The sequence below is a fragment of the Pongo abelii genome, chromosome 6, assembly GCF_028885655.2.
Source record: "Pongo abelii isolate AG06213 chromosome 6, NHGRI_mPonAbe1-v2.0_pri, whole genome shotgun sequence".
NCBI lineage: Eukaryota > Metazoa > Chordata > Mammalia > Primates > Hominidae > Pongo > Pongo abelii.
The window spans coordinates 126,915,556-126,938,639 of record NC_071991.2 but is presented as its reverse complement, the minus strand read 5'-3'; the positions used below and the strand labels follow the sequence as shown (position 1 = coordinate 126,938,639).

At 38.8% G+C, this 23,084-nt stretch overlaps 1 protein-coding gene across 7 annotated transcripts in view; it reads right to left on the bottom strand.

Annotated features, from left to right (window-relative positions):
* NRF1 (nuclear respiratory factor 1) overlaps nt 1-23,084 on the bottom strand; it is a 140,899-nt gene that overhangs the window by 101,741 nt on the left and 16,074 nt on the right. For 3 of the 7 annotated variants that reach the window (XM_054559812.2, XM_054559816.2, XM_054559817.2), the window contains exon 1: nt 20,805-22,915. The exons of 3 other annotated variants lie outside the window; for them this stretch is intronic. The gene's annotated coding sequence lies outside the window, so the exon portion shown is untranslated. Of the gene's footprint in view, nt 1-1,446; nt 1,701-20,804; nt 22,916-23,084 lie in introns of those variants that run through there. One more of the 7 variants, XM_054559814.2, reaches the window with a different exon arrangement.

The window sequence follows — 23,084 nt, the reverse complement described above, 5'->3', positions numbered from 1 at the left end:
TGAATCAATAGGGCTGTCTGCTTCACAGGCTTGCCATTTCTGCCCAGAGCCTCATCTCTTTCCACTTCTCTCCCTATCCCATTCTTTGGCCTCTCTAACCATTTTTTTTTTTTTTTTTTGAGACAGAGTCTCACTCTGTTGCCCAGGCTGGAGGGCAGTGGTGTGATCTTGGCTCACAGCAACCTCTGCCTCCTGGGTTCAAGCAATTCTCATGCCTCAGCCTCCCAAGTAGCTAGGATTACAACTGCACCACCAAGCCCAGCTGATTTTTGTATTTTTAGTAGAGACCGGGTTTTGCCATATCGGCCAGGCTGGTCTCAAACTCCTGACCTCAGGTGATCCACCTGCCTCGGTCTCTCAAAGTGCTGGGATTACAGGCTTGAGCCACCGCACCCGGCCTCTCTAACCATTTTTATTCAGCACACTCTGTGAAAAGCAAAGGCAAAGGTATTTCTGACTTCTTTTAACTAGAGTGGGATACTTATGAATGATACTTACAATGTTTCCGTAAAATCATAAAGGAAGCAGGCTGGTTAATGCCGGATATGACTGATATGTCATATGACATATGACATATTGCTGGACATCATCAGACCCCACTCTCCCAAGTCAATTTAGTGAAGCATTTTAGCTTTCCTCCATGAGGAGTTAGATTCCCTGGATAGCTAAAGTGATGTGAACTGTCAATAGGTAAAAACATATTAAATATTCTCTATTTTATAAAACAGCACAGTCTATCACCAAGATATCCAGAACCACTGGACAAGTTATTTAACCTCTAAGCTACCACTCTATCATTTTAAGTGAAAAAAAAAAAAATGACTACCTATTCTCAAAAGGATGATATGAGGATTAAATGAGATAACCCAGATAAAGTGAGGAACACAGTGCCCAGCAATAAGTGCCTGACATTAATTATGATGATGATGCCACAATCTCTATGTCTTCCCGATTCTATCCTTCTTGACTCATTACTTGACTAGTCTCACAAGCACTGGGCCTCAATTTCTTCATTTCTAAACCAGAAAGTCATCTCTGAGGATAGTTTTCTTAACTGTGTATAAGAGACTGAATCAGGCATCTAAAAAGCCCTATATTAACTCCAGCAACTGAAATACTGTTCTCCTGGACATAAAATAAGGAAACTATAGGAAACCAAGGCCCCTAGCACAATTTCACAACAGTGCACAAAATGAAGAGGCAGCAGATGGACTTGAGAGTGATTCCTCTGAACTCATATAAAAAGTAAGACGAAAGCGCCGGCAACACATAATGACCTGTGACTCAACACCACATTCAAATAAAACAGCATACCTATCATCCAGAGCCAGTGGCGTTCAGCAGATTAGTCAACACTTCATTTAAAAAAAAAAAAAAGAAAAAAGAAAAAAAATTCCCCCAAACAATAACTTAACATGGTAACAATTTTACTAAAATCTTCCTTACCCTGGATCATCACCTGGGGTGCAATATATCCTTCATCTAAAGGTCCTTCTTGGTCGGACACAGTGGTTCACACTCGTAATCCCAGCACTTTGGGAGGCCAAGGTGGGAGGATCGCTTACGTCCAGGAGTTCGAGACAAGCCTGGGCAACATAGGGAGACCCCCTCTCTACAAAAAATGAAAAATTAGCTGGGCATGATGGCACATGCCTATAGCCCCAGCTACTCAGGAGGCTAAGGCAAGAGGATTGCTTGAGCCTGAGAGGACAAGGCTTCAGTGAGCCAAGATCGCGTCACTGCACTCCTGTGTGAGTGACAGAGTGACACCCTCTCTCTCAAAAAAAATTTTAATTAAAAAGTCCTTCTTTATAATATAAACTACAAGAGGTTGGGGTAGGGGTAATCTGGTACAGAAGAGCTCCTAGTTTTGTCCCTCTAGGCCAGTATGGGTGGGTTGGTGGAAGAAAACACAGAAAAAGATTGTCTTGGACCAGAGCACCCTGGTACTTGTAGTCCATAATACCTAAGGAGCTACTGGAATTTGAAGGAAATGTCCAAGGGAGTTAAATTTAGTCTAATCCACACATAATGGATGAGATTAAGTGTAGAGTATCTTAAAAATCAAAGCAGAAAGAAAAGCAGGCCAGGAAATCTAATCAAAGTGTAACTAAATGTAAAAGAAAGCATTAGTCTAATCAATAGCATTATCATATCAAAAGAAAAACCGCAAGAACTGCCTAAGGGAAAATCTGACACCTAGCCTCAGTCTACAGTTCAAACAGTATTACAATGTAACTATCAAAAGTAGAAGGGAAAGGAAAAGTACTAAAAAAATAAGTACCTTATATTCCATAAAAGAAAGTCAAGCTGGGCGCGGTGGCTCACGCCTGGGTGACAGAGCGAGACTCCTTCTCAAAAAAAAAAAAAAAAAAAAAAAAAAAAAGGCCGGGCGTGGTGGCTCACGCCTGTAATCCCAGCACTTTGGGAGGCTGAGGCAGGCGGATCACGAGGTCAGGAGATCGAGACCATCCTGGCTAACACGGTGAAACCCTATCTCTACTAAAAATGCAAAAAATTAGCCAGGCATGGTGGCAGGTGCCTGTAGTCCCAGCTACTTGGGAGGCTGAGGCAGGAGAATGGCATGAACCCAGGAAGCGGAGCTTGCAGTGAGCCGAGATCGCGCCACTGCACTCCAGCCTGGGCAACAGAGCAAGACTCTGTCTCAAAAAAAATAAATAAATAAAAATAAAAATAAAAAACAAAAAAAAAAGTCAATAATGCCCATTTGATAAATCAAGAAATAGTGGTATAGACATATTATTTAGAGTTATGGAGGCATTACTGTTTGATGTTACTATAAACAAAACAGTTAAACTATAAACAAAAAACAGTGAATTGTCTCTGAAAAGTGGGACTCGGGATGGGGAAAGACTGGCAAAAGACTATTGATTTTTATTGTAAGTCCTTCTATATGATCTTTTATTATATGAATGTATTACTTTGACTTTTAACAAAATGAGCTTTAAAAACAAATAGCTATGATATAGTCTTCCAAATTGATCATTTTGAAAATTAAAATTAAATGACATGCTAGAGCAAACTGTCACTAGATAAATAAAGCTCCCTTCTTACGTTAAGAACTGAGAACAGCACAGTTCAAGTTTAGAAGTGGCCTTGCCTTGAGTAAGACTAACTTCCTAATTTGCGGCATCTAAAACTAACAAAATTGTATGACTAATCAAATATTTTTCATACCAATAGGTTAACTTTGTAAATATTCCTTAATACTAATAACACGATAATCCAGTTAACAATGATGCTTTTATATAACGCTTAAGAAAAACAAGCTTTAGGCTGGGCGTGGTGGCTCACGCCTGTAATCCCAGCACTTTGGGAGGCCAAGGCTGGGGGATCACGAGGTCAGAAGTTTGAGACCAGCCTGACCAACACGGTGAAACCCCATCTCTACTAAAAATACAAAAATTAGCCAGGCGTGGTGGCATGTGCCTTTAATTCCAGCTACTCTGGAGGCTGAGACAGGAGAATCGCTTAAACCTGGGAGTCGGATGGAGGTTGCAGTGAGCCAAGATCGCACCACTGCACTCCAGCCTGGGCAACACAGCGAGACTCTGCGTGTTAAAAAAAAAAAAAAAAAAAAAAAAAAAGCAAGAAAAGAAAAAAAAGCTTTACCACACAATTTCATAATGACTTAGGGATGAGTGGATGATTTTATGAAAATACTGTAAGCGCCGGGCATGGTGGCTCATGCCCGTAATCCCGAGAGGCCGGAGGCGGGCAGATCGCGAGGTCTGGAGTCAGCCGAGCCAACATGGTAAAACCCTGTCTCTACTAAAGATACAAAAATTAGCAGGACATGGTGGCACATGACTGTAATCCCAGCTACCCTGGAGACTGAGGCAGGAGATTGCTTGAACTCGGGAGGCGGAGGTTGCAGTGAGCCAAGATCGCGCCACTGCACTCTCCAGCCTGGGCCACAGGGTGCAACTCCATCTCAAAAAAAAAAAAAGAAAGAAAAAGAAAATACTGTAAGCTCACTGAAGTCAGGGCTTGGGTCCATAAAGTCTCTATGAATAGATCTATCATAATGTGCTCTTTAATAAATGATTGTGGGTAATCAGCTACACATTTTAATAACTAAAGCTACACCCAGGCAGTTACAGTTTCTGTAACTCTCCTATAAGGCTGTGCTGGCTGTTTATCTCTCTCTCCCTCTCATTTCCAAGCCCTGTCTTCTATTCTTGTCGGAGTTGCACTATTCCTCGCTCTGGGGCTGAGCCTGCCAACCATGTTTTCCAGACTTTACTGCCAGTATCCTGTTAGGTTTTGCCTAGGGAGACAGGAAGGGGAGAGAAGAAGGGATTTCTTTGCTGTTTTCATTGTTATAATATCAGCATTGCTCCAGCAAGAGGAGTGTTGCACCTCCCAACTCCAGCTGTGCCCCTTCTCTCCTGGTGGTTGAGTACCAGCTGAATGGCATTCCATTCGGAGATCAGATTACCAGCTGCGGGAGGACTTCTCTGAGCTTCCAGGTTCTTCTCTTCTGTTCCCCCAAACCGAGGGGTGGTAGTGCTTCCTATCTGGATTACCCTAGTGTCTTTTGTGCTCTTTCATCTTGTAACACCTGTGTACCCAATTCCCAGAATTAAATTCTCTGAAATGCCACACATGGTTTTCAAGGCCCCGATTAACACTTAAAGAATAAAATACATACCTGCATTCAAAATTACTCATACAGTGCTGGTAAGCAGCAATCTGGGATTCTCATACCCTCAGTAAAGAAGTGATGTAAAAAATGAAGCCAATTTTTACAAGACTACAATTGCAGTTTCTGTTTTCAGACACTGATGAATCTCAAATTTAACGAATCATTAAAAAGATGCTAAGTTATAGAGTATAAAATGTCTCACAGGCCTGGCGCGGTGGCTCATGCCTGTAATCCTAACACCTTGGGAGGCAGGTGGATCAGCTAAGGTCAGAAGTTCAAGACCAGCCTGGCCAACATGATGAAACCCTGTCTCTACTAAAAATACAAAAATCAGCCGAGTGTGGTGGTACACGCCTGTAGTCCCAGCTACTCGGGAGGCTGAGGCAGGAGAATCGCTTGAACCCGGGAGGCAGAGGCTGCAGTGATTTGAGATGATGCTACTGCACTCCAGCCTGGGCGACAAAGTGAAACTGTATCTCAGAATAAATAAATACATAAAAATAAAATGCTTCACACAGACAGAAATGGGACACTTAGAAGTGAGAAGGGAGCACAGACAGGAAAGTAGGTGATAGCAACACAAACTTATGTTTGTGAGTCTATCTGCCCTACTCTTTAAGTCTAACATTCCTGCAAACCTCAAAATCAACATCATAGTACTATACTGTCTCTTTATAGAAATAACACTGACAAACAGAAAACGATTTGTCATATTACTCGATGAATAGATCAGGTTTTTGGAAACCAAAGAAAATGTGGTAGCAATGGTATCTTTGACCTTTATCTACCATTCTAACTCCCTAGTGGACTGCGTAGACCTATTGAAAATCAATGGTGGGTAATGGCTATCATTTCCAGCATGGGAAAGAGCAATTTAGAGTTACCATTCTTTTTTCTTATTATACAACTGGACTCAGCATGTACAGGTGTCTGGAGAGTCTCCTCTCCATTCTACCTCATGCCTACTTAAACACATCCTCACTTCTCCAGCGGGGTGGTACAAACTCTGGAACCAGAATACTGCATTCCATTTCTTGCTCTGCCACTTACTAGCAACTTGGAGAAGTTTCATTTGACTTTTTCTATGTCTTAGTTGTAACATCTGTCAAATGAAGGAAAATAACAGAATCTACTTCATAGAATTACCGGGGACAAAATGAATTACTATTTGAAAAAGGGCTTAAGGGGACATGGTATATAGTGAGTGCTATATAAGTGTAACTTATTCTTATTCCATGTTCAAAGACCAGGACAGCAAAGAAATGTCGAAGGGACAGTTACATGATTTTTTTTTTTTTTTTACACTGGGTGAAATAATGTTTACAGATCACATTAGGAATTTTGACCATACAAATACCTCTATCATAGAGTTCTTAATCGTTTTTGAATCATAAACTTTCTTGGGGATGGGTGAAAGCTACAGAGCTCCTCCCTAGAAAAATGCTACACATACAGAATTTTCCAAAATACTCCAATGTTCTTCTATTCAAATCACAAATAGACTGTGTATTGCTAGAACACTAGAGGGTGCCACAAGCAAAGGAAAAAATGTAAAGAAAGCACAGGGAATTTCGGCTTGCCGGAACAACTTTCCACAGAGAAGAGTTAAGTGAATGTATTTCATCAAATGCTTTAAAATATGTCAACTCTCTTATAGGTTCTGGATTAGCACTGTCCGGTAGAACTTTCTGCAATGATGGCAATATTCTAAATGTGTGCTGTCCAAAACTGTAGCTGGACTTGTGGACTACTGACCACATGAGATCATAAGGAATTAAATGTTTAATTTTAATTAATATTAAATGGCCATATGTGGCTTGTGGCTACTATACTGAACAGTGCAGTTGTACATTCTAAAAAGTTTTGACTTGCTTCTTATCACAGGCCATTACCTATCAGTGTGAAGGTAATTTCTAATAGAGTGGGTTCATACAATTATTCAGGCCAATTTGTCCCTTGTGATAATTCAGCACTATAGAGACAGAAATAAAGATTGTCAGCGTTTTGTCCTTGCCTTACAGACGTTCACAGTCAAAAGTACGCTGTCTTTTTACTCATTATAGATGACCCTACCTACCTAATTTCCTGTTTCTTTACTGAAACATCTCTCTAAGCCCCTGGGTTATAAGAGCTTAAAAAATAAATAAGTGTATACTGAAAGACTGAATTAATACAGTTAAGTAAGTAGGCTTTTGCCATTTAAAAAACAAATCCTATTCTAGTGATATTTGCTAAGGGTTAAGGGAGCACAGAGAAGACAAAACTGCAAGGACATGGGGCAGGCATCCTGAAGGAAAAGACAGAGTCTACAGTCAGAAGCTCGTCAGGCTCCAGAATGAAAAAAAGGGCACTGCAGGCAGCAGCAACAGCTTGTGAAAGCACATGGCATAGCAAGGGGACATCAATGAACGCCCAGACAGCAGATTCAGGGGGAGTCTGGGGACCAAAGGAACACAGCTCTCAACTGCCTCCACACCCGATTCTTTCTTTACACTGCCATTTAGTCTACTAAAAATAAAGCTAATGCTGACCCACCTGTCAAAATGAAAGCAGTCTATCCACACTGTATAACATCTTACAGCTTACAACCCCGTGTCTGGCACACTGCCTGAATGAAGTAGGTGCCTAGTGAAGGTTGGTGACAACAATAAAAAAGCATTAGAGAGTGCATTCTCAAATATGTAGATGCTTACCAGCAGCTACAAATATCAATAAAAAGCAGGTGAGTTGTTGAAGCTATCCCTGGTTTAGAAAGATGGTGAATAGGAAGTTTGGTCTACCCAAGCATTTGCAACTGGGTCAGAATGCAGCTGGCATGGCTCTTTTTGCAGGATAATTGTTTGTCCACAGCTGCTCCCAAATTACCAAAAATCAAATAAGTAGTTGCCATGTGTGATAGCAGGATTAGAGGCTGCCTCAATTTCCATTATGGAAAAATAACGTAAATTGCCACAAGTCCCGCCCCCCAGTCTCAAATAAGCACAAAAGACACTTTTATTCAGATCCTGCATACTATGAAACAGCATTGTTGCCTGGCTGCTTCAGTGGCGGGCTCAATTCTGCTGGACCTGTCACTACACAACCAACATCCAGTTAAAGCTATTTCCTAGCTTCTGTAGGACAGCTCAATTCATGATTTTTCTTCTGAAATAACTGAACTAAGGATTTGTTTCTGAATAAAATTATGAAAGTATTTAAGTGCCAATACCACAGACCTAGGAATCTCTGCTATTCAATCATTCTCTCCTTCATTCAACAAATATCTACTGAATTCTTATCAGGTACTCCTACATTATTGTAGCATGCGTATTCCAAGAAAACCTATGACTGGCAATTCTAATTTTGTATCTCTAAGTTTAAAAAGTGTATTCTCAGCCTGGGTGAAATGGTGAAACCCCATCTCTACTAAAAATACAAAAACCAGCTGCGTGTGGTAGTGCATGCCTGTAGTCCCAGCTACTTGGGAGGCTGAGGTGGAAGGATGGAGTGAGCCCAGGAGGCAGAAGTTGCAGTGACTTGAGATTGCACCACTGTACTCCAGCCTGGAAAACAATGGGACCCTATCTCATTTAAAAAAAAAAAAAAAAAAGTTTTTAAAGAATGTATTCTTTTAGAAGTGACTTGTGTTCTTTGGGGGTAACTGAGAAAATATAGGGGCATTAAAAATAAACACAAATCACTGTAACCTGAGATAGCTACATTACCAAGTTAACAATTTTATGTATATGCTTCCAGCATTTCCCCTGCTAGTTTCTTATATGGTTGGTTTTGTTTCATTGTTTTTAAACAAAAATGAGCCTATATTGTATATACTGTATTACAAATATTTTTTCACTTAATATAGATTAAAATATTCCATGTTATTAATATTTTTGTATCTTTTTAAAATGTCTACAGAGCATTCCCTGTAAGAACATACAGTAGTTTAGTTTACCAATCCTCTGAAGTCATTTAGGTTATTTCCAATTTCTCACTATTATAAATAGCACTGTTAATGATAACTGTAGTATTCAATAAATATCTCTTGAATAATGAGTAAATAAATGGTTTAATAAGCTGAGTCTTGGCGGTGGCTCACGTCTGTAATCACAGCACTTTGGGAGGCTGAGGCGGGCATATCACTTGAGGTCAGGAGTTCGAGACCAGCCTGGCCAACTGGGTGAAACCCTGTCTCTACTAAAAAAAAAAATACAAAAAAATTAGCTGGGCATGGTGGCGAGTGCCTGTTATCCCAGCTACTAGGGAGGCTGAGGCAGGAGAACTGCTTGAACCTGGAAGGCGAAGGTTGCAGTGAGCCGAGGTTGTGCCACTGCACTCCAGCCTAGGCAACAGAATGAGGCTCTGTCTCAAAAAATAAAACAAGCTAGGCTGGGCGCGGTGGCTCACGCCTGTAATCCCAGCACTTTGGGAGGCCGAGGCGGGTGGATCACAAGATCAGGAGATCGAGACCATCCTGGCTAACACGGTGAAACTCCATCTCTACTAAAAATACAAAAAATTAGCTGGGTGTGGTGGCACACACCTGCAGTCCCAACTAATCGGGAGGCTGAGGCAGTAGAGTCGCTTGAACCCGGGAGGTGGAAGTTGCAGTGAGCAGAGATCACGCCACTGCACCCCAGCCTGGGCAACAAAGCAAGACTCCATTTCAAAAAAATAAATAAATAAAAATAAAATAAAATAAGCTGAGTCTTTAAGCACATACCAAATTACTTCCTTAGCTTTTAAAAGACATAAACATTTTGAGTAATCATACACTTATGATTCTGCATATGTTCGCAGCAGGCAGAGAAAGGGAATGTAGTAAAAACAGCAATCTAAATATAAAGGAAAGCACACAATACTTGGTGGTGAATGGAAGACAGAATAAAAATATTAACCTTTTATAACCTAGACAATATGTAAGTTGAGTACAGGTGTCAGAAGGTAGAATATAAAAAGAGGGACGTGAAGGGGGTATTTACAATCCCATTTTCCAAAATGGCAAGTTAAGAGGCCCTACAGGAAGTTGATGGATCAAAAAATTAAAGTTTATCATTTAAAATTATAGAGATAATAAATGACTTTCAAAGTAATATAAATACTAAATAATGATGGGGTAAAAAAGTGAGTTAAATTCTCATTTTTCACATCAAAAACTTCACAGGTATCGTCTAAAGTTGATAAATCAAGGAACAGAAGTCTAAACATATTATTAAGGCTTATGGAAGTAACCACAAGCAAAGCTAAAAACAGAAATAGTGAAATAGTTTTTAAAGGCTGTCTCTGGATAGTAGGACTGGGATGGCAAGAAAAGGGAAGAGCCAGGAGGCTTATGGTTATTCATCATAAGGTCTCCATGGCTCTGTGATTTGTTAGGATGTACAAATAACACCCTGATGAAGACTGGCTGAAAAATCTGGAACTGTTTACTTTGGTTTCCCAAATATATAATCTTACCTTGATAACTGGTCAAATCCAACTGTCCACAGAGCATTCCTTTAACCAGAGGCAAACCTAAAATGCTTAAGACTTTGGAGACTATCTAGTTTGATGTTCTCATTTTCCAAATTGTGACCAAGAAAGACCCAGTGAGTTACCCAAAGTCACATCTCTAATTGGTGGCAAATCCAAAACTTGAACCCCTATCTCCTGCTTCTCAATCAAGTGTTCCAGCTGCTCCATCAGAGACCCACCCTTTGTACCCGAGCACAGTCTCCACTCATTACTTGCTTGGGCTCCTTAACTGCTAATGCCAGCTATTATGTATTAATAGCTTAATAATTAAGCTATTAATTAATCTTCAAGCCAAAATTTGGGTTTTACTGGGGGTACAGTAAATTTGGGTTTTGTCTTTTAAGAAACAGGGTCTCACTCAATCACCTAGACTGGAGTGCAGTGGTGCAATCATGGCTCACTGCAGCCTTGACTTCCTGGGACCCTCCTGCCTCAGCCTCCAGAGTAGCTGGGACTACAGACGGGAGCCACCATGCCCAGCTAATTTAAAAAATTTTTTTGTAGGGACTAGGTCTCACTATGTTGCCAGGCTGGTCTTAAACTCCTGGGCTCATGCGATCCTCCTACCTTGGCCTCCTAAAGTACTTGAATTACAAGCATGAACCACAGCACCCAGCCATGAATTTGTATTATAAAATGGTATGCATGTTGAATTGATTTTTCAAATTGCACCTGCAGCCACCCATCCTGGTCCCTCTAAAACATCTCCTACTCCCTCAACCCTCAACCCCACCATCACTGCCTTAGATAATATACAATAGCTACTTTGAGAGCTGATTCCCACAAACTGAGAGGCCTGACAGCATGATTCTCAGCCACAGGAATAAATGCAGTTCATAAAGTTGCCAAAGCAGTCTTGTGAAGCTACAGTATTCTGTGAGCACAAGAGTGTTCAACTGACTTTATGTTCTTCTTCACCTATATTAAATTGTTTAGCTAACTATCCATTCCCATTTTCAGTAGATGGAAAGAGAAAAATATTACTTTTTTTAAAAAAAGGGGGGCGGGAGAGCGCAGTGGCTCACGCCTGTAATCCCAGCACTTTGGGAGGCCGAGGCAGGCGGATCACCTGAGGCCAGGAGTTCGAGACCAGCCTGGCCAGCGTGGTGAAACCCCGTTTCTACCAAAGACACAAAAATTAGCCAGGTGTGGTGGCACGCACCTATAATCCCAGCTACTCGGGAGGCTGAGGCAGGAGAATGGCTTGAACCCAGGAGGTGGAGGTTGCAGTGAGCCCCGAGATCATGCCACTGCACTGCAGCCTGGGCGACAGAGCAAGACTCCATCTCGCAAAAAAAAAAAAAAAAAGGGTTGAGGGGACAAGGGGCTGACTTTTTAAGGAAAATGGAGAGTTGGGCATACCATTTTTATGTTTGTATTAAACCAATTTATAAGAATTATTTTAAGTTGAATTTTAAAAGGTATGAAAATCTGTACAGATTATTTATATAAATTTAGGAACAAGGAAACAACAAAATGTAAAACTGGAACCACGCCAATTACTGGAAATCAAATATATATGGAAGAGTCAAGATCAAATAACCAAAATCCCCATAAATTGCCAGGAGTTTGAGAGCAGCCTGGCCAAAATGGTGAAACCCCATCTCTACTAAAAATACAATAATTAGCCAGGCATGGTGGCACACGCCTATAATCCCAGCTACTTGGGAGGCTGAGAAGGGAGGATCAGTGAAGCCATGGAGGTCGAGGCTGCAGTGAGCAGAGACTGTGTCACTGCACTGCAGCCTGGGGGACAGAGTGAGACCCTGTCCCAAAAAAATTCCCATATTTACTTTGTGAGTTAATTCATTGAGATAAACTGTATCTTGAATTACTTACAAAATTAAAGATGCCATATAATCAAAATTAGAGGCACAGTAGTAAGAAGGAAAAAAAAATCAAATCAGAATCCTACACAAGGATGTTAAAGTAAAAAAGCACATTATATTTCAAGACTAAAACAAACAAAATTTAGAAAATAATTGAACATAAAATTAAAATGCCTTTACCTAAAACTAGGCATAACATCTCCATTTTAGAATTTAAGTCTATAAAAGATATCACTAAACTCACAGAAGGAGGGGAGAAATGCTACCTAAGTTCCTAAAGAAATCAAAACTACCTAAATAACATTTACACTATATTTCCTGTTTAAAAAAACCAATCACCAAAATTTTTCCATGACTACTACCAATGTTGTCATTTACAACAAGTATAGGCTAGAGAAGAGAATAATTATCCTATAAGAATAAAAAATATTTTTCTCAATACCACTTTCTCAGTGTAATCTTTGATAAAATTCTCAAAAACAGAAGGGGAAAAGAGGCCATCAAATGTAATTTACCATACCCACACTTATCAGCAGCTACTCGGTCCTGGCCACAATGGATGTCCTGCAGCTGGCTGTCAAACCACCAAAAGCTGCTCATCATCCACCTTCCTAGTCTCTTAGAGCTAAGCTCACTTGGGTCAAAACAAGTCAACCGCCTTTCTCACCAGCAGTAATATGCTGGAATAAAGTGTCAAGTATAATTCTGGCTGCCAAGATTTTGTTCTGAAGAACAGACTTGTAACTATGAAAGGGGACATTAAATTAGAGCTATCGTCTGAAAGAAAAGGGCAATCTGTATCTGTAGCTTGACTGGGATAACACAGGTCTTGATCTGTAGTCAAACCAGAGGAAAAGGAAGCAACTAGAAAAAAACAACACATATCACAACCCCCAAAAAGAGTGAACTATTGAAAAAAAAAAAAAAACTGTGCCAGTAGCAATATACAAATAAAACTAGAGTCTGCTTTAGAATAGACTCCATGTGCTGTGCAACAAGGAATATTAACTGTTGGTACACAGAAATATCACAGAAGCCTTAAAGCAGAGGTGTCCAATCTTCTGGCTTCCCTGGGCCACGTTGGAAGAATTGTCTTGGGCCACACATAAAATACACTAACACTAATGATAGCTGATGAGCTTAAAAAAAACAAACAAACACAAAAAAATCTCATAATGTTTTAAGAAAGTTTATGAATTTGTGTTGGGCTACATTCAAAGCCACCCTGGGCCACATGCAGCTTGTGGGCTGCGGGTTGGACAAGCTTGTCTTAAAGGACGAAATAGATTTATGTGTATTGACACACAAAAAAATCCATAAAATGATGGAAATTGAAAACAACAGGTTATAAAATCTGCTAGAATGAGTGTGGTCTCATTTTTTCAAGTGTAAATAAATATGGTTGTGGACAAACAATAATTTCGAAAGATATACTAAACTATTAAGAATACTTTTTATCTATGCAAAATAGAATTATGGATTATAAAAACTTTATTTCTGCTTTATAGATTTATTTCTCCCTTCAAAATAATAAGAATGTGATTACTTTTATAACCATTGTTATGTCCAGGTTTGAGAAAGAAAAGACAAACAGCATAAGCTCTTCTTCTTTTTACCAAATGAAATACCAGAGGCCTCCAAACTCATGAAATCAGGGACACATACAGAATTTCCAAGCTGCCCAGCGTCCTCTGGGAGCCATTTTCTTCCTTGCTTTTTTGCAGGGGTTTCCAATGAATCTTCTTCTTTTTTTTTTTTTTTAGCAGAGCCTTTTCTTTAAGCAGAATCCTGTACACAACCTCAAAATGTAAGGTAACAGTGGAATTTCTTCTATTGAAGGGGAAGGGAATGCAGAGAGTTAAAGCCATTCATCCTCCTCACCACTCAGAACTCCAGAGCACAAGTGGAAACACTGTGATTAATTCAAGTATTTCACTGTACAGCTGGGAAACTGAGGCCCAAGGATTACTCTCCTGTTAAGCCCTGTCTTATTGACTGGTCTGTGGGTCATTTTACTTACTAGGCATTATAGATACAGTAACTAGGGCCTACAAGCTTTTCAAATACATACTGAAAGTTTAAGAGAAACTGAAAACACACAAATTGGCTCCAATAACTGTCAAAAAGACAAAGAAACATAATGGTTCTTGAAGTTCAATATGATTCAAGCACTCCAAACACCCTGGCAGCTTTGCAAATGAATACGTTTTTCTATTGTCTGAGGTTTATGTTTAGCCATATGTATCTATCGAAGCAACACAAACTAGAATCAGCTATTGAGAAAAGACAAGTGGAAGAAAAGCAGCAGCAGTGGGATAGTTTTCGAAACTGAAAAGAGACAGAAAAGATACATTGATCAAATTCCCCAAACACCCCAATGGCTTAATGAGCATAATCTAACAAGATAAATGTTCACAGGTATAAACATATCATTCTAAACTTTGTTCTAAAAAAACTCATTGAAAGGCCAGAAAGGCCAGGTGCAGTGGCTGACGCCTGTAATCCCAGCACTTTGGGAGGCCAAGGTAGGCAGATCACCTGAGGTCAGGAGTTTGAGACCAGCCTGGCCAACATGGTGAGACCCCATCTCTACTAAAAATACAAAAATTAGTCGGGTGTGAGGGCACACACCTGTAATCCCAGCTATTTGAGAGGCTGAGACACAAGAATCGCTTGAACCCAGGAGATGGAGGTTGCAGTGAGCCGAGATCACACCACTGTACTCCAGCCTGGGCAACACAGTGAGACTGTTTCAAAGGAAAAAAAAACACAATCCATTGAAGAAAAACAGGATGATGGAGACTTGTGTCATCATCACAGAGAAAGTAAAAAGATTCAGAAACACTGGCTCACAGTAAATTTAGTCTGGAAAAAAAAAGTATCACATGACAAGCAACATATGCACAATGTGAACAATGACCACTCCTGTACTTAGCCCTGGGCACTCCACTTTTAAAGATACGAGAAAAATCCCGTTATATTTCACTGGGACTATGAAAATGCTTAATTAATGAATAGTTAGAAAAATAAGAGGTGTTTAAATCTAAAGAAGGACTTTAGGAATCTCTCTCACAAAATATTAAAAGACCATTATTAGGAAGAGGAATTAGATTAAGTCTGTGACCCTAATAAAAAAAAAAGGTAAGAAATTATGGCAAAATTCTGGTCAACAGATCATTTTTCTAAAGGGGTGTATAGACAGAGTGGCTGGAAGCAGTCAGTTCTCCCATCACTAGATGTCCTCTTGCAAAACCTAGACAACCACTTGGGGGCACTGGAGACGTGGGCCTTGCGTGCATCCTGACTCAAACTAAGCAGGCAGAAAGAAAGGTAAAAAAAGATTCCACCCCAGGAAAGTCTGAACCCTGCGGTCCAAAAGTGTTTATTAGGAAGACTGTCTTAGGTCATTTGGATACATACCCCAGATAAGACTGGATACAGTCCTTGCCCTTCTCCTGGGAGAATAGAATCTATTGATATTCTGCTGCAGTTGGGGGTATGTACAAATGCACATACAAACAGAATTACACAAACAGTATGAAGCTAGCCTTAAGCGAAGGCTCAGTCCTCTTTAAAGAACTGTAACACTCCCAAAGGTGGTGTGCTTAAAAAACAAACAAACAAACAAACAAAACTGTAACAGTAGAAGCTGAAAAGCTCTCCCAGAGAAAGGCAGGGAAAAAAAAACAAAACTCTTCTGCTATCATAGTCTTAAAACATTTTATACAGTTGCCCTATAATTAACAAATTACAAAGGAAAGCAAGTTTTATTAACGTATTGTTTCCCTTTTCCCATCTCTGATGATTATATTCTATATAGTCAAATTAATGCTCCAACAATACCTTACTTAATGCTACAATCTCAACCATCCCCAACCACCTAGAGACCCTGAGAAACGACTTGGACCTGTTTTATTTTGCCTTTTAAATTTGTACACTATTCCAACAAATGTAGTCCTCTGACTTCTGAGGACAAAGCAGAAGTGGTAAAGCAAGATAAAGAGAGTAAAAACACAAGGAAAAGGAAAAAAATAGATAAAGAAAAGAGAAAGCAAACAAGAACAAGCAAAGTACAACCAGCTGGTATTACTTATGTTGGGACAATCAGCCCCACAGACCTCAATTACTTGTAATCCTATCACAGGGCAAGCAGTCCATCAATATACCTGAGTAAGGTGTTTTTGAAAAACACACGAGCAACCTAAAAATATATACATCCAGCCACTTTGGAAGCCTGTTTGGCAATTTCTTACAAAACTAAACATAGTCTTACCATAGGATCCAACAACTGCACTCCTTGGTATTTACTCAAATATGCTGAAACTTATGTCCACACAAAAACCAGCACACAAATAAATATTCACAGCAGTTTTATTCACAATTGCTAAAACTTGAACACAACCAAGATGTTACTCAGTATGTGAATGATAAACAACTTGTGGTACATCCATACAGTGAAATATTATTCAGCATTAAAAAGAGTTATCAAGCCATGAAAAGTTATCAAGTCATTAAATACATATTGCTTAGTGACAGAAGCCAATCTGAAAAGGCTACATTTGTATGATTCCAACCATATGACATTTTTGGAAAAGGCAAAACTATGGAGACGGTAAAAAAAATAGTTGTCTGGGGTTAGAGAAAGGAGGGAAGACAGGAGCACCAGGAGACTTCTGGACTAGTGAAACCATTCTGAATGATTATATATTTGTCAAAATCCACAGACCGCACAAACACACAGAATGAACTTGAATGTAAACTATGGACTTCTGTTAATATTGGTTCATCAACTGTAACAAATCTACCACACAACAGCAAGATATTAATAAAGGAAACGGGTAGGAGAGAATATGGTAACTCTCCATACTCTCCACTCAATTTTTCTATAAAGCTAAAACTGCTCTAAAAAATAAAGTGTATATATATATATTTTTTTTTAAATACAGATGTAAAAAAACAATATTCCCTTAAAAAATCACGGTCAAAGTGGGGTACAGGGATTTTCAGGCATGGTCAGGAGCTCCACCAATCTAAATCACCACAGCCTGCCATTATATAATGCTGAATACTTTCACAGATTTATAGTTTATATATTATAAATTTGTTGCACATATATTATAGTTCATATATATTTATTCTTAAAGTACAGTTTCATATATATATATATACACACACATACACACACACACACATCACTTATAGTTAATAAGTATGGTTATCTAGTGCTGAATACATCTGAACATAAAGGGTGAGCAGTGGTGGGAAAAGACTGAGAAGTCAGGAGGGTTGGTCAGCTGCATCCACTGAAGATTCCATGTTGCTGGTGGAAGTCTCCCCCCTACTGCCACTGGTGAGAAAAATGGCTCAGACTGCTGCTTCTTCACTTTAAAAAGTTTGGTGGAGCTCTTGTTTGCCAACAGTAGCCTATGGTAGCACTTGTCTTAAATTGTGTATCATGCTTTTCCTGCTCCCTCCCTGCAGTGGCATAGCATGTTAATAAAGATCTAACTAAAAAGTGCACAAGGGTTCAAAGGCACCTAGAACAAAAGGAGTCACAATACAGTTCAGTAATCAGTGCTTTCCACAGTGACATCGAGTTGCCAAGAAAAGACAAAATTATAAGCACACCACAGAATTCTGGCTTAATGAGCACAGAAATACTGTAGGCTTCTTTTTACTTTCCTTTTTCCCATAAAAAATGGTTAAAACCAAAACAGTATTTAACGTTTAAAAAGATAAGCATCACCTATCTGGAAAATTTGTTTACTAGAAAAATCTCATATAAATTTAAAAGCATGTTCAGTAATACAGCCTCTTTCCAGATGCCACTTCCATGGTGTTTGCATACTAACAAATAGACTATCAATATCTGGTATAGGTAGTAAATTTACCAAGTATGTCTGATGTATAATGCTCATTCATTTTCTTTCCCCCTTTTCAACTAAGAATCAATTAAAATGGGATTACAGGCTTTATGTAGCTGTTTTGCAATTTTATGTAATCCTTAAAACTGGGTCCCTTTTATATTAAAGGGTACCAAAAAATACATACATAAGTGGGAAGAGAAGAAGCAAAGGAAAAAACCAAAATATTGACTGTAGTATCTCTGGATAGCTGGGCTACAAATTTTTACCATCTTCATACTTCCCTTTATTTTTAAAATTCCGTACAAAAAACATGTATTACTTTCACACTCCATTATATCAAATATCTACAGCATTTAAAATGAGTAAACTACAACTACATGTACCAATAAAGTTTAACCTCTTATACAAAGCTTAAAAACATATAAAACAATATTACACTTTTTAGTTTTCCCTGCAATCCAAACACTGTTATTTTTTTTTAGTGGATACATATACATACAGAAAAAGTTTGTAAAAATGCAGGGAGAGAATAAATATCAAATTGAGAATAATGGTCACAGCTGGGAAGAGAGAGGACTAGGATGGGGAAGGGGTGCCCAGTAAGCTTCAACAATAACTGTGATTTTTATTACTTTAGGTAGTAGGTATACGGAATTTATTATATTGTTCTATATCCTTTTTTATGCCTAAAGTATTTCAAAAATTGTTTAAAGTGGCAACTACTGTAGTCACACTAAAAACAGTAGGACTTAACCCTAATCTCTTCAAACTACTTAAATGGGTAGTACTGAGTAAATCAGAGATAAATGTATCTATTATAATAAGAAAATTATTTTAAGAGACAGGGTCTCGCTTTGTCACCCAGCCTGGAGTGCAGTGGCATGATCACACCTCACTGTGGCCTCAAACTCCTGGGCTCAAGCAATCCTTCAGCCTCAACCTCCCAAGTAGCTGGGACTACGTGCACATTACCCATGCTCAGCTAGTTTTAAAAATTTTTTTAGAGGTGCAGTCTTATTATGTTGCCCAGGCTGGTCTCGAACTACTGGCCTCAAGCAGTCCTCTTGACTTAGCCTCCCAAGTAGCTGGGATTACAGACACAAGCCACTGAGCCTGGCATATAATAAGAAAATTTTTTGAGAAATTTAAAGCAGTTCTGAAGGTCAGCAGTTATGTATATTTATAAGCAAACAGCAATCTGAAATCTGTGTTCCAAAAAATACCTGTAGCAAACATTCCAATCTATGCCTTACACAAAGAACTCAAATTTAAATCTGTCCGGTAAACTTAAATATATACATTATTTTGAATATGCCTTTTTTTACACGCTTATAACTCTAAAAGAAGATTTTTTAGTTTGGTCAGTTTTAAACAGTCTTTTAAGAATGTCATAAAAATTGGATTAATTTCTGACTGGTATTTCCCAGGTTGGTGATTTCAAATCAGATGGTTTCAGTTTATCATCTTATGATATGCTATGGTAAAACCAAGCTGAGGAAGTCCAAGGAAACACTGAATAGGCTTCTCCCTGAAAATCAAGTTCCTGGCCAGCCTCCATGGCTCACACCTATAATCCCAACACTTTAGGAGGCCAAGGTGGGAGAACTGATTGAGCTAGGAATTTAAGACCAGCCTGGGCAACATAACAAGACCTCGTTTCTAGAAAAAATTTAAAACCAGCCTTGGCAACATAGGGAGACCCCATCTCTACAAAAAAATTAAAAAGAAGGCAGGCATGGTGGTGCACGCTTGTGATCCCAGCTATTCAGGAGGCTCAGGTGGAAGGACTGCTTGAGTCAGGGAGATCAAGGCTACAGTGAGCAGTGATCACATCAGGGTAACAAATCGAGACCTTGTCTCAAAAAAAAAAAAAAAATTAAATCGACTTCCTTAGAAAGATTCAGAAATATTCAAGGATGTTAAGATGTCCCTGGGTCTCTTGCTATAGTCTCGCTCAACTTTATGAAAAGCAAGTAAGCAAACTGATACAAGAAAGCTCATGAAAATGTCCCACATAAAGGCAGAAACTTTGGCTCAAGTATTTTAAGTATCAACTTCAAAGTTATAATATTTTCATAATATAAAAAATTTTGCTCAAAACAACATATGAGTGTTTCATTTACTGGTCCTCAGCATTTGATACTGATTTAAAATCAATTTAGGACAAAAATGAGGTCAAAGTTCAAAATGCCTACAAAATAATTTTTTTAGGTTAACATAAAACTGGTTTAAATATTCCAGGTATTTGAACTGATCAATCTTTTTATTAATCTACTTTCTTTAAAAGAATAAATAAAAATACTCTATTTCAAAGCAATGCCCTCACCCAATTTTACACTTTAACTTCTGTGAGGACAAAATAATCTGACAATTTATCCAGTGTAGTCAGACTCTTTCTTATTCAGGAGACCGCCTCTTCCAATCCGAAGAATATCAGGATTTATAGAAAACAAAGGTTTCCTCGGACTACGTCTCACAATGTCAAAACAAGAAAGAAGCCCAACATATTACTTAGAAAGCAGAAGAGGAACAACAAAATGTATTTCTTAACTCACTATGGAAAATCAAAATGATTTGTTTTAACATTCACCTTCTATAATCCCTTTTGAAAAGACATTACTAGATCAAGCACAAGCAGAGACCTATTGAAATTTAAATTGAATGTTTGCTTTTCAGATCAGATCCATCCTAGTTGAGGATCCTCTCTCTAAGAGACCATTACAAATTTAAAGACACAGAAAGTAGAGGACTCATTAATAGGAGCCAGGCAAGGCTCAGACTGTTAGCTCTGTAAGTACTATCACCTTATACTTTGTTCTTTTATTTCATCATTTGCATTTACCAAGTGTGTATCATCCACATTCCATTTGTTCACTCTATTCTCACAAACGTCTATGGAAAAGCTGCCTGAATGGATGGGAGACTGCCTACATTAATTTTACTCACCAAGTTTTGTCCTGTTTAAATGTCAGCATACCATATTCATTAAACAAATATCCTTTGAACACCTTTTCTGTGTAAAGTTCTGGACCAGGAACTGAAAAGGGATATTAGGATGATTAGTTCAACCCTCAAATAGCTTACCAGCAGTTCTCAAAGTAAACCATGGGACCCTGGGGGTCCTTGAGATTCTTCAAGTGATCAACGAGGTCAAAATTATTTTCATAACTAAGATGCTATTTGCCTTTTCTCAATGCATTTATATTTACACTTACGATGCAAAAGCAATGGTGGGGTAAAACTACTGACACTTAGCACAATTTAAGGTAACAGCACAAAACTATACTAGTAGCCATTATATCTTTCACCTTCATGTGCTCACAGTAAAAAGGAGAAAAAAGTCCATTTTATTTAAGAATGTGCTTGATGAGAGTAAATATTATTAATTTTATTAACTCTTCTCCCCAGAGTTATGTCTTTTTACTATTCTGTGTAACAAATGGGAAGTATGCATAAAGCGCTTCTGTTGCATTCAGAAGCTTTCTGTTGCATTCAGAAATGGATGTCTCAAAAAGCGTGTGTGCGGGCTGGGTGCAGTGGCTCACACCTGTAATCCCAGCACTTTGGGAGGCTGAGGCGGGCGGATCACCTGAGGTCAGGAGTTTGAGACCAGCCTGGCCAACATGGCAACACCCCGTCTCACTAAAAGTACAAAATTCAGCCAGGCGTGGTGGCAGGCGTCTGTAATCCCAGCTACTCAGGAGGCTGAGGCAGAGAATCGCTTGAACCCGGGAGGCAGAGGTTGCAGTGAGCTGAGATTGCACCACTGTACTCCAGCCTGGGTGACAAGAGCAAGACTCCATTTCAGGAAAAAAAAAAAAAAAAAGCGTGTGTGCCATGTTTTATGTTGCAAGCTGAATTAGCTGCTTTTTTTCACAAGGAATACCATTTCTACTCCAAAGAGTGGCTGACAGACAAACTATATTGTTCTTCAGACCTCGGTATTTGACAGACATTTTCTCAAAAATTAAAAGTGGGTCTGTCACTTCAAGGAAAACAACTGACAATATTTTTTGCCAATGATGGAAATTTGATATTTGAAGTGATAATCAGAATTTTGGAAAACTTGTATCTGCTACAGTGAGTCTAATAGTTTTCTATTACTTAAAAGCCTTTTCTGATGAGATTGGTGGTGATGTTAAAGAATGTGATTTTTGTGTCAATATTTGAAAGATCTCCATAAACTTGATGAATTAATATTTTCCAAATTACCAATAGATGATGTTACGAAATCACGCATCGGTTAAAATATCCATTCATACAGCATGATAAACCAATAGGTTTTAATGTAAGAGTAGTTACCATTTCACATTTCACATTGCAACTCATCTTTAAGAAACTACCACTGCTGAGTTTTAATATATCAAAGAATATCCACAATTATCTGAAAAAGCTCTTAAAATACTCTTCCAACCACATATTTGGTATGAGACCAGATCTTCTTTTTATACTTTAACCAAAGCAACATACTACAGCAGACTGAGTGCAAAAGCAGATGAGACTTCAGCTGTCTTCTCTTAAGCCAGACATTAAAGAGATTTGCAAAAACTGTAAAATATAATGTTTCTCACTAAAGTGTTCTGTTTTGAAAAAGTTGTTTTTCATAAAATAGTAACATAATTAAAATATTAACTTTTTAACATGTACAGGGTTATTTTTTAAATTAAGCATTTTTAAATTTTCTCAGTTTTAATTTCTAATATAGTATCAAAAGTTATAACATACATAAATAAAAGCTATTATATTTGGAGTCCTCAATAATTTTTATGAGAGTAAAAGGGTCAGGAGAGCAAAGATTAAGAACCACTGAGGCGGGCAGATCACGAGATCAGGAGATCGAGACCATCCTGGCTAACATGGTGAAACCCCATCTCTACTAAAAAAACAAAAAAATTAGCCGGGCGTGGTGGCAGGCGCCTGTAGTCCCAGCTACTTGGGAGGCTGAGGTAGGAGAATGGCGTGAACCCGGGAGGCAGAGCTTGCAGTGAGCCAAGATCGCGCCACTGCACTCCTGCCTGGGCGACAGAGCAAGACTCCGTCTCAAAAAAAAAAAAAAAAAAAAGAACCATTGGCTTATAGTATAATAAGAGAGAAAAAAACACAAATAATAATCCAAGGTAGAATGTGATGATTGCCAGAGTCCTTCTATTCCTGGGCATTCCTGCTCTTCCTAACCTAGACCTATGCTACTTACCAGGCTCTTGAAATAATTTATTTAGCTCTGCT